Source organism: Oncorhynchus nerka, unplaced genomic scaffold (assembly GCF_034236695.1).
Source record: "Oncorhynchus nerka isolate Pitt River unplaced genomic scaffold, Oner_Uvic_2.0 unplaced_scaffold_2325, whole genome shotgun sequence".
Classification (NCBI taxonomy): domain Eukaryota; kingdom Metazoa; phylum Chordata; class Actinopteri; order Salmoniformes; family Salmonidae; genus Oncorhynchus; species Oncorhynchus nerka.
Window position 1 is genome coordinate 1 of NW_027038971.1, and position 10,160 is coordinate 10,160.

Below are 10,160 nucleotides of genomic sequence, written 5' to 3' on the forward strand. Positions count from 1 at the left end.
ATTCTAACCTGTGTTGTAGTGTGAATAAATTCTAACCTGTGTTGTGTTGTAGTGTGAATAGTATTCTGACCTGTTTTGTAGTGTGAATAGTAGTCTGACCTGTGTTGTGTTGTAGTATGAATCGTATTCTAAACTGTATTGTGTTGTGTTGTAGTGTGAATCGTATTCTAACCTCTATTGTGTTGTGTTGTAGTGTGAATAATATTCTAACCTGTATTGTTTTGTGTTGTAGTGTGAATAGTATTCTGACCTGTGTTGTAGTGTGAATTGTATTCTGACCTGTGTTGTTGTAGTGTGAATCGTATTCTAACCTGTATTGTGTTGTAGTGTGAATCGTATTCTAACCTGTGTTGTGTTGTAGTGTGAATCGTATTCTAACCTGTATTGTGTTCTAGTGAGAAAAGTATTCTAACCAGCGTTGTAGTGTGAATAGTATTCTAACCTGTAGTGTGAATAGTATTCTAACCTGTGTTGTTGTAGTGTGATTTGTATTCTAACCTGTATTGTGTTTTTGTGTGAATAGTTTTCCGACCTTTGTTGTGTTGTAGTGTGAATAGTGTTCTAACCTGTATTGTGTTGTAGTGTGAATAGTGTTCTAACCTGTATTGTGTTGTAGTGTGAATAGTATTCTAACCTCTATTGTGTTGTGTTGTAGTGTGAATAGTATTCTGACCTGTGTTGCAGTGTGTGTATTTTTAACCTGTAGTTGTAGTGTGAGTAGTATTCTAACCTGTGTTGTGGTGTGAATAGTATTCTGACCTGTGTTGTAGTGTGAATAGTATTCTGACCTGTATTGTGTTGTAGTGTGAATAGTTTTCTAACCTGTATTGTGTTGTAGTGTGAATAGTATTCTAACCTCTATTGTGTTGTGTTGTAGTGTGAATAGTATTCTGACCTGTGTTGCAGTGTGAATAGTATTTTAACCTGTGTTGTGTTGTAGTGTGAGTAGTATTCTAACCTGTGTTGTGGTGTGAATAGTATTCTGACCTGTGTTGTAGTGTGAATAGTATTCTGACCTGTGTTGTAGTGTGAATATTATTCTAACCGGTGTTGTAGTGTGAATAGTAGTCTAACCTGTATTGTGTTGTGAATAGAATTCTAACCTGAATTGTGTTGTGTTGTAGTGTGAATAGTAGTCTAACCTGTATTGTGGTGTGAATAGAATTCTAACCTGAATTGTGTTGTGTTGTAGTGTGAATAGTAGTCTAACCTGTATTGTGTTGTAGTGTGAATAGTATTCTAACCTGTATTGTGGTGTGAATATAATTCTAACCTGAATTGTGTTGTGTTGTAGTGTGAATAGTAGTCTAACCTGTATTGTGTTGTAGTGTGAATAGTATTCTAATCGGTGTTGTTGTGTGAATAGTATTCTAATCTGTGTTGTGTTGTAGTGTGAATTGTATTCTAACCTGTATTGTGGTGTGAATAGAATTCTAACCTGAATTGTGTTGTGTTGTAGTGTGAATAGTAGTCTAACCTGTATTGTGTTGTAGTGTGAATAGTATTCTAATCGGTGTTGTTGTGTGAATAGTATTCTAACCTGTATTGTGTTGTAGTTTGAAAAGTATTCTGACCTGTGTTGTAGTGTGAATAGTATTCTAACCTGTATTGTGTTGTAGTGTGAATAGTATTCTAACCTGTGTTGTAGTGTGAATAGTATTCTGACATGTGTTGCACTGTGAATAGTATTCTAACCGGTATTGTATTGTGTTGTAGTGTGAATAGTTTTCTGACTTGTGTTGTGTTGTAGTGTGAATAGTATTCTAACCTGTGTTGTAGTGTGAATAGTATTCTAACCGGTATTGTATTGTGTTGTAGTGTGAATAGTTTTCTGACTTGTGTTGTGTTGTAGTGTGAATAGTGTACTAACCTGTATTGTGTTGTAGTGTGAATAGTTTTCTAACCGGTGTTGTAGTGTGAATAGTATTCTAACCTGTGTTGTAGTGTGAATAGTATTCTAACCGGTGTTGTAGTGTGAATGGTATTCTGACCTGTGTTGTAGTGTAAATAGTATTCTTACCTGTTTTGTGTTGTTGCAGACCACAGACTCCTGGTGCCCCCCCACCTTCAGGAACTGTATTGGATGTACATGAGAGAGCTGGATGAGAGGAACCTGGACAGATCCCTGGACAAGGTCAGCGGGAGCACACTCAAGGTAGACAACAGAGAACGTGATTGAGATTGAAATCGAGATCAAGCACAGAGACACACAATTCCGACATATAAACATATCCTTCTCCCTGTACCATATGCTGTTTACAGGAGGGCTCCCTGCCCAAGATCACTCTGCCCAGCCGAAGTCGTGACCCAGTGCAGGACGTGGACTCAGACCAGGAGAGCGTTCGCACCATGGGCTCAGAGACCAGGCATGGCCGGGCCAAGACCCGCAGACACACCCTGCCACCCATTCTACCTGAACCCGAAGGGTAAGAGGACGGAGGGGAGGGAGGGAGGGAGGGAGGGAGGGAGGGAGGGAGGGAGGGAGAGTGAGTGAAAAAGTGAGAGGGTGGTGTTTGGTTTAGGAAGAAGAAACCCTCCATCTTATCCTTTTTAGGAAGGACATTAGTTTAACTGACGATCTTTCTCTCTATCGATCTTTCTCCCTCTCTTGTGCTGTCTCTCTCTCTCCCTCCCTAACTCCGTCCCTCTCCCTCTCACAGAGACAACAACCATGTGTTTAAGGGCAGTCCCCGAGCCAGGCAGATGAAACATTCTGCTGTGTTGACCCCTCCCATCCACATCAACGGCCAGGGAAACAGAGAGTGAGAACACAGTACCATCCACACTGTGGATATCTACTAGGCCTGATGCAGCTCCTGCCATTACACCTGTGGAGACACCATAGTAGTGGAGGGTACAGCCATATCAGGGCTAGATTTCTACCAGGTTACATATCTGCATACTTCCCTATGAGAGTGTGAGTATAATGCCACATGTCCCTTCTCTTCTGTCCTCTCCAGCTGCAGCCATTGGCCCTAGAGACAACTCTGAACTACAGCCACCACAGTGTCAGCAGTCACCTGGACTCCTCCCCTGAGAGCAGCGAGACGGGCCAGGATGTCCCCTCACACGAAAGGGTAAGAGACCTCCAGGGGCAACAGCAGACAGGATAGATACAGGATAGGGAGAACTGCACGGACCAAAATTAATGGATTGCAGAATATAGCCAGGGACAATTGGGGACAATAACATTTACATTTATTATCTTATCTTAGGTCAGGATGTTGGTGTACTAGATGAGATCATAGTCTCCTTGATTCTACACCTACATTGCTTACTGTTTGGGGTTTTAGGCTGGGTTTCTGTACAGCACTTGCGATATCAGCTGATGTAAGACGGGCTTTATAAATACATTTGATTTGATTTGATTCAACAGAGAGGCAGCAGATCCTCAAAGGGGTTCACAACATTGCAGTGAAGGCTGCACGCCGCCGCTCCAAAGCCCTGGAAGTGGACGCCCTGCGACTGCCCCCTCCTCCCTCACCCCTGGACCCCAAGAAGCACAAGAGCATCCTGTCTCCGAGTGAGGCGCCCCCTAGGGGTCTGGCCCTGCTCCGCAGCCGGCAGCCCAGCCCCGAGCCCCGCCACGACACCTCAGATGAAAACTTATCCAGCAGCACGGGGGAGGGGCCTGTCTCCCAGGGCACCTGGACACGCCCACGTAATCGCCAGCCGGCCTCCAAGAACCCAAACCTCTCCCTCCGCGAGCAGGACTTCGAGGCTCGCTCCCGGAAGAGACGCTCCCGCTCGTTCGAGGTCACAGGTCAAGCAGTGAGTATTGTTCATTATCTAGCTCCCTGAGTAGTATCTAATGATTCAGGACTTTATGTTAGTAGAGTCATCAGCAACTGTGATTGATCAATTGATCGATTTGACAATTACATAGACATAATGAAGCGGCTCCAGTACATAGCCTACATGATATCAGCCTTAACACACTTAACACTGTATCAGTCTAAGACAACGGCAACCCAGCGTATACGCCCGTTGGACAGCACGTCAGACCCCCACCTCCACATCAACGGGAAGCCCCAGGCCCCCCTTTTACGTCCCCAGCACAGGGGGGTCCCTTCTCTCACCAAAGTCCGGCTGCCACACAACAACCACCAAACAGGTCAGCCTCCTTTTTCCCACACCTCCACATTAAAAAATAATATTACTGCATGCAACCATGGTGTGGTTCAAGCCTTATGGCGTCCACTGCACTGCCATCAGGACAAATTGGATTCATTGCCCTTGAATATCTCCTCACAGTGTATTTAATTAAATATATCAACACACAATCAACACACAGTTCTTAAACAGGGCTCTGTATACAGATTTTGACTCATGCTTTTTACAGGCCCCATCACAGAGTCCTCCCCAGTCCACCTGAGCAACCTGAAGCGTGTGTCTCAGCTGCGCCAGCCCATGCTCTACACCACGGCAACGGAAGTCAGCGCACCCGCAGGGCACTGGGGGCCTAAAGGCCTACTTCTCCTGGGTTATGTTCATTAGGGCATAGAATGGACATTTTGCAATGGAAAACAAAAATGAGTCCAGGTAGTCCCTTCCTGTTTTCTTCAGTTTGGTGCCTAATGATCATGACCCAGGGTTTTCTTACACAGGACTTCCCAATACCAGCACTACCCTGACCAGCTACCCTGAGAATGTTGACTGGACTAGATGGACTGGACTGGAGAAAGCTGGACCTCCAATCTCCACCTTCATGCTCCTGATTGACCCACAGCCCAGTGGGGCCTTGAGCCCCCTTTTGTCCTCTGGCCTGTGACCTCTGACCTGTGACTTCCACACTGGCTGTACATTGAACCCAGAGACCTAGCTTTTCCTCGTGCTGATCACTAGTAAGTAAGGTGGATGATGCCCTAAGACCTCACCATCACAGACCCCAAAGATCTTCTGTCTATGACTTTTACTCTTCTGTCTGTAACTTTGTCTTAAATGGCGCCAAGTTCTATATAGTGCACTACTTTTGACCTGGCCCTGGACAAACGTAGTGCACTATATAAGGAATAGGGTGCCATTTCAGACACAGACTGTGACTGTTTTCTCTGCTCCTCGTTTCCCTGCTCAAGTGGTCCTGTGATTGACAGTCCAGTGGCCACCACTAACCGCTACTATCGCCCTGTACACATTCCGGTTCTACAGATGATTTGGCACGGTTGTGATACTAAAGAATTTTTCTACATACAAATAATTACAAAAGCCTTGTGGACACACTGCATAATAGTTGTTTCTTTCTCTCTTCTTTATGAACACGTTTTATAAATAAATATATTCTTTCTACAGCTTATCAGCGTACACCCAATATGTTCCCCCTGTTGATGATGCTTATTATTCATTATGGTTGAACTAAAAGATTATATGCAACAAAAATGTCATTCAATTGGAAACAATGAAATATATATGTAAAATGTAATTAAACAATAATGAATGTTGATGCTAATATTATGTATAATGTATGATAACAATAGCCTAATGTATTCTATATGCTGTAAACTATTGTCTTTTAACAGTTTCACTCAATTCATTCTAATTTACTTAATAATTATGACACACCCTCACTATTGTCATTGGTTGCACTAATTCACTGTTTGTCTACATAACCTGGTTCAAGCATTCATGACGTTAAACGTTAAATAAATAAATTACTGGGAGTTTAAATATTCAGTGTCTTCGGAAAGTTTTCAGACATCTTGACTTTTTCCACATTTTGTTATGTTACAGCCTTATTCTAAGATGTATTAAATCGTTTTTCCCTCATCAATCTACACACAATACCCCATAATCACAAAGGAAAAACAGGTTCATTGGGTATGACGCTATAAGCTTGGCACATTTGTATTTGGGGACTTTCTCCCATTCTTCTCTGCAGATCCTCTCAAGCTCTGTCAGGTTAGATGGGGAGCTACGCTGAACAGCTATATTCAGGTCTCTCCAGAGATGTTGATCGGGTTCAGGTCCGGGCTCTGGCTGGGCCCCTCAAGGACATTCAGAGACTTGTACCGAAGCCACTCCTGCATTGTTTTGCCTGTGTGCTTAGGGTCGTTGTCCTCTTTGCCCCAGTCTGAGGTCCTGAGCACTCTGGAGCAGGTTTTCATCATGGATCTCTTTGCTCTGTTCATCTTTGCCTCGATCCTGACTTGTCTCCCAGTCCCTGCCACTGAGAAACATCTCCACAGCATGATAATACCACCACCATGCTTCACCGTAGGGATGGTGCCAGGTTTCCTCCAGATGTGATGCTTGACATTCAGGCCAAATAGTTTAATCTTGGTTTCATCAGACCAGAGAATCTTGTTTCTCATAGTCTGAGAGTCTATTGATGCCTTTTGGTAAACTCCAAGCAGGCTGTCATGTACCTTTTACTGAGGAATGGCTTCCGTCTGGCCACTCTCTCAGAAAGGCCTGATTGGTGAAGTGCTGCAGAGATGGTTGTCCTTCTGGAAGGTTCTCCCATCTCCACAGAGGAACTATAGAGCTCTGTCAGTGACCATCAGGTTCTTGGTCACCTCCCTGACCAAGGCTTTTCTCCCCCTATTATTCAGTTTGGCCGGGCGGCCAGCTCTAGGAGGATTCTTGGTTGTTCCAAACTTCTTCCATTTAAGAATGATGGAGGCCACTGTGTTCTTGGGGACCTTCAATGCTGCAGAAATGTTTTGGTACCCTTCCCCAGATCTGTGCCTCGACACAATCCTGTCTCAAAGCTCTATGGACAATTCCTTCGACCTCACGGCCTGGTTTTTGCTCTGACATGCACTGTCAACTGTGGGACCTTATATAGACAGGTGTGTGCCTTTCTAAATCATGTCCAATCAATTGAATTTACCACAGGTGGACTCCAATCAGGTTGTAGGAACATCTCAAGGATGAGCAATAGAAACAGGAGCTCAATTTTGAATCTCATAGCAAAGGGTCTGAATACTTATGTAAATAAGGGATTTCTGTTTTATAGATTTGATACATTTTCTAAAATTTCTGACCACCTGTTTTCACTTTATCATTATGGGATATTGTGTGTAGGTTGATGAGGATTTAAAAATATATATATAACATTTTAGAACAAGGCTGTAATATAACAACATTTTTTTAAAGTCAAGGGGTCTGAATACTTTTCGAATGCACTGTATCTATGCATAGTCATTTTACCCCTACCTACATGTACAAATTACCTCGACTAACCTGTACCCCCTCACATTGGCTCGGTACCGGTAGCCCCTGTATATAGCCTCGTTATTGTTATGTAATTTTGTGTTACTTTTTATTTTTAACATGAGTTTATTTTAGTATATGGGGGGGTTGGGAAACCCTGCCATAAACAATCCATCTGTACAGTCACAACATGAGCACACCACTTAACTGCATGGCTACAAAGTGAACTCGGTAGACAGGACACACTCTACAAAGTGAACTCGGTAGACAGGACACACTCTACAAAGTGAACTCGGTAGACAGGACACACTCTACAAAGTGAACTCGGTAGACAGGACACACTCTACAAAGTGAACTCGGTAGACAGGACACACTCTACAAAGTGAACTCGGTAGACAGGACACACTCTACAAAGTGAACTCGGTAGACAGGACACACTCTACAAAGTGAACTCGGTAGACAGGACACACTCTACAAAGTGAACTCGGTAGACAGGACACACTCTACAAAGTGTTTTTGAGAAGTTTTATTTTGAAAGGTAAACAAGTTATTCAACAGTACTGGTGTGATCCATAACAGGTGTCTAGACATGAATATGGGCCTATGTCCTAGAGTCATTCGGCTGTCATAGGTATAGATTACATGTCAGCTTATTGTTTTCATTAGAGTGGAAGTGCTGAATGTACCTGCTATGATTGGATTAGTTTACCTCACATTGGCAGGCAGGCAGCAGGCTTACCAGCAGGCTGTGTTCTAACATGCAGCAGTCGTGTGTGTACTTGTGCATGCACTAGCTAATTGTAAGAGGTTTTATAGTACCATTGTCTTGGGTCAATGGGAATGTATTTCCACTAGTGGAGGCGGCTGAGGGGAGGACGTTTCATAATAATGGCTGGAACGGGGTTAATGGAATGGCATCAAACACATATCACTCCACTACTTCTGCTGCAGCCATTACCACGAGCCCGTCCCTAATTCAACCTCCTGTAGTTTCCACATAAAGACGCCAACACAAACATGAGTGACTTTGTAGGCTATTAGCTTTTGTTTGTTGACATTTATCAAAGAAAGAAAAACAATTAGCTTTGCTGTCCAATTAAAATATTTAGGCTACACAAATAAATCATTTTATTACAGAAATAAATCATTTTATTAAACATTAAATCAGAATAAGCAAAATACCTAGAAACATTGTAATAACAAAGTCATGATGAAATCTTTCCTGCATGTTTCTCTGCTGAACTTCATTATACAACTACACAATAGTTTTCTGTTCTTTCTCGTCCCTCCTGCTCCGTGTATTGTGAAACACGTGCAGTCAAATTACATAATCCAAACATCAAGAGCTGCCGTCTGAGGGCAAAACCACATAAATAGTGCCCCTAACAATTTCAGGGATTGGTCCATATGCGACCAATCACAAAAATCACAAACGCTCTTCAGATTAGTGGGCGTTGCCTCCAGGGTTTGGAGCTCTGTCATGAGTGAGAAAGCTTGTCTGTCTGTTCCTGAGCCATAGAAAAGTCCTATTGACACTGAATCCTATTTCCATAATTTGCAATGTATGTTTTTGACATTCTTAGAATGGTTTGAAATACAATTGACATTTTACATTGTGAGAATTATATTTTTGCTCAGTTGTTGTTCTGTATGCAATATATGTACAATGAGACCTATTAGAGTTTTTTGGCGGGTTTTCCTGTGCCTGAGACACAGACACACACACACACACAACCATCTCTTAGTATGTCTTGACCTCAATGGCCTGACTTGCTGAGGCATCTTGAACTTAAGTCTAGAAATTAAAAAAAAAACTATTAAAATAGGAAAATGGGCAAACATGAGTAATGGCAATTTATGAATGACTGAATGTTTCCATTTAGAAGAAAACAATATATGAGCTGTCCCTATGAGCAGTTGACAGAGCCAGTAGGAGCCAGTAGTAATTTCCTTCTCCTGACCCATGGCCCAGAGATTTGTGTCTATCCTAGATGTGTCCCTTCAAATAATATGTACCAAGGAAAAGTTAGACGCTGGGAGAGAGAGCTTTATCAACCTACTTCCATCTCTATCATGCTCCGTCCACAACAAGAAATATGTGTTTTCTCTAATGCATGCATCCATCAACTGTTTTTTTCTGCAGTTTGCATATCTTATTCTGAGTAGAAAAAGAATGGATACTGTTAAAATTCTGAATCTCAAAATAATGACTCCCCTGCAAAGTATCCAAGACTAAACAACTAGGCCATGCAAGGTTCATGGATTCATTTGGCCTTTTCCTGCTCCCATACTAAATAATCCTGTATATCTAGGGTATTTTGGTCTATTCAGCCCCAGACGAGTGGCTGTGTCACAGGATTACTGAGAGTGCAGGACAGGATTTATCCTGATGTAACTTGTCTATCTCTATCTGTTTGTTTATCGTGTGTGTGCATGCGTGCGTGTTCGTACATATATTCATATGTCCTTGCTTGCCTGTCTTTTGCTTTCTGTTGTTGTCCTCTGCTGATTTGGCCTCAAATAATGCAGGTCACAGTATATACCTTAGCCACTGTGACATCATGGCATTAGGGGTAGATTTAAGAACCCCAAAATCCTAACCTAATTAGGGAAACCACATACTGTGACACCTTAGATCAGTGTCTAAGGAAATGGCACCCCTATTCCCTAGTGCACTACTTTTGACCAGGGCCCATAGGTCTCTGGTCAAGTGTAGTGCACAATATAGGGAATAGGGTGCCATTTGGGACATATATAGGCCTTATGTCAACTTCAACCTACTCTGTATGGGGTGGTGACCTACTGTGCCTCAGGTTGTTTGTACATCACTTCGTTTTTAGATGAGTGTGATTGCCTAGCATTCTAGCTATACATTCTATAATATGTTTTGTCCTTAACTCTTAGAACATGACAGGAGGAAACAGAAAATTACATTATATTTCAATTCTGTACATTTCCCTAGATCCTGCCATCTAGGTGCAACAAGGCGATACATACAAAGACAATAC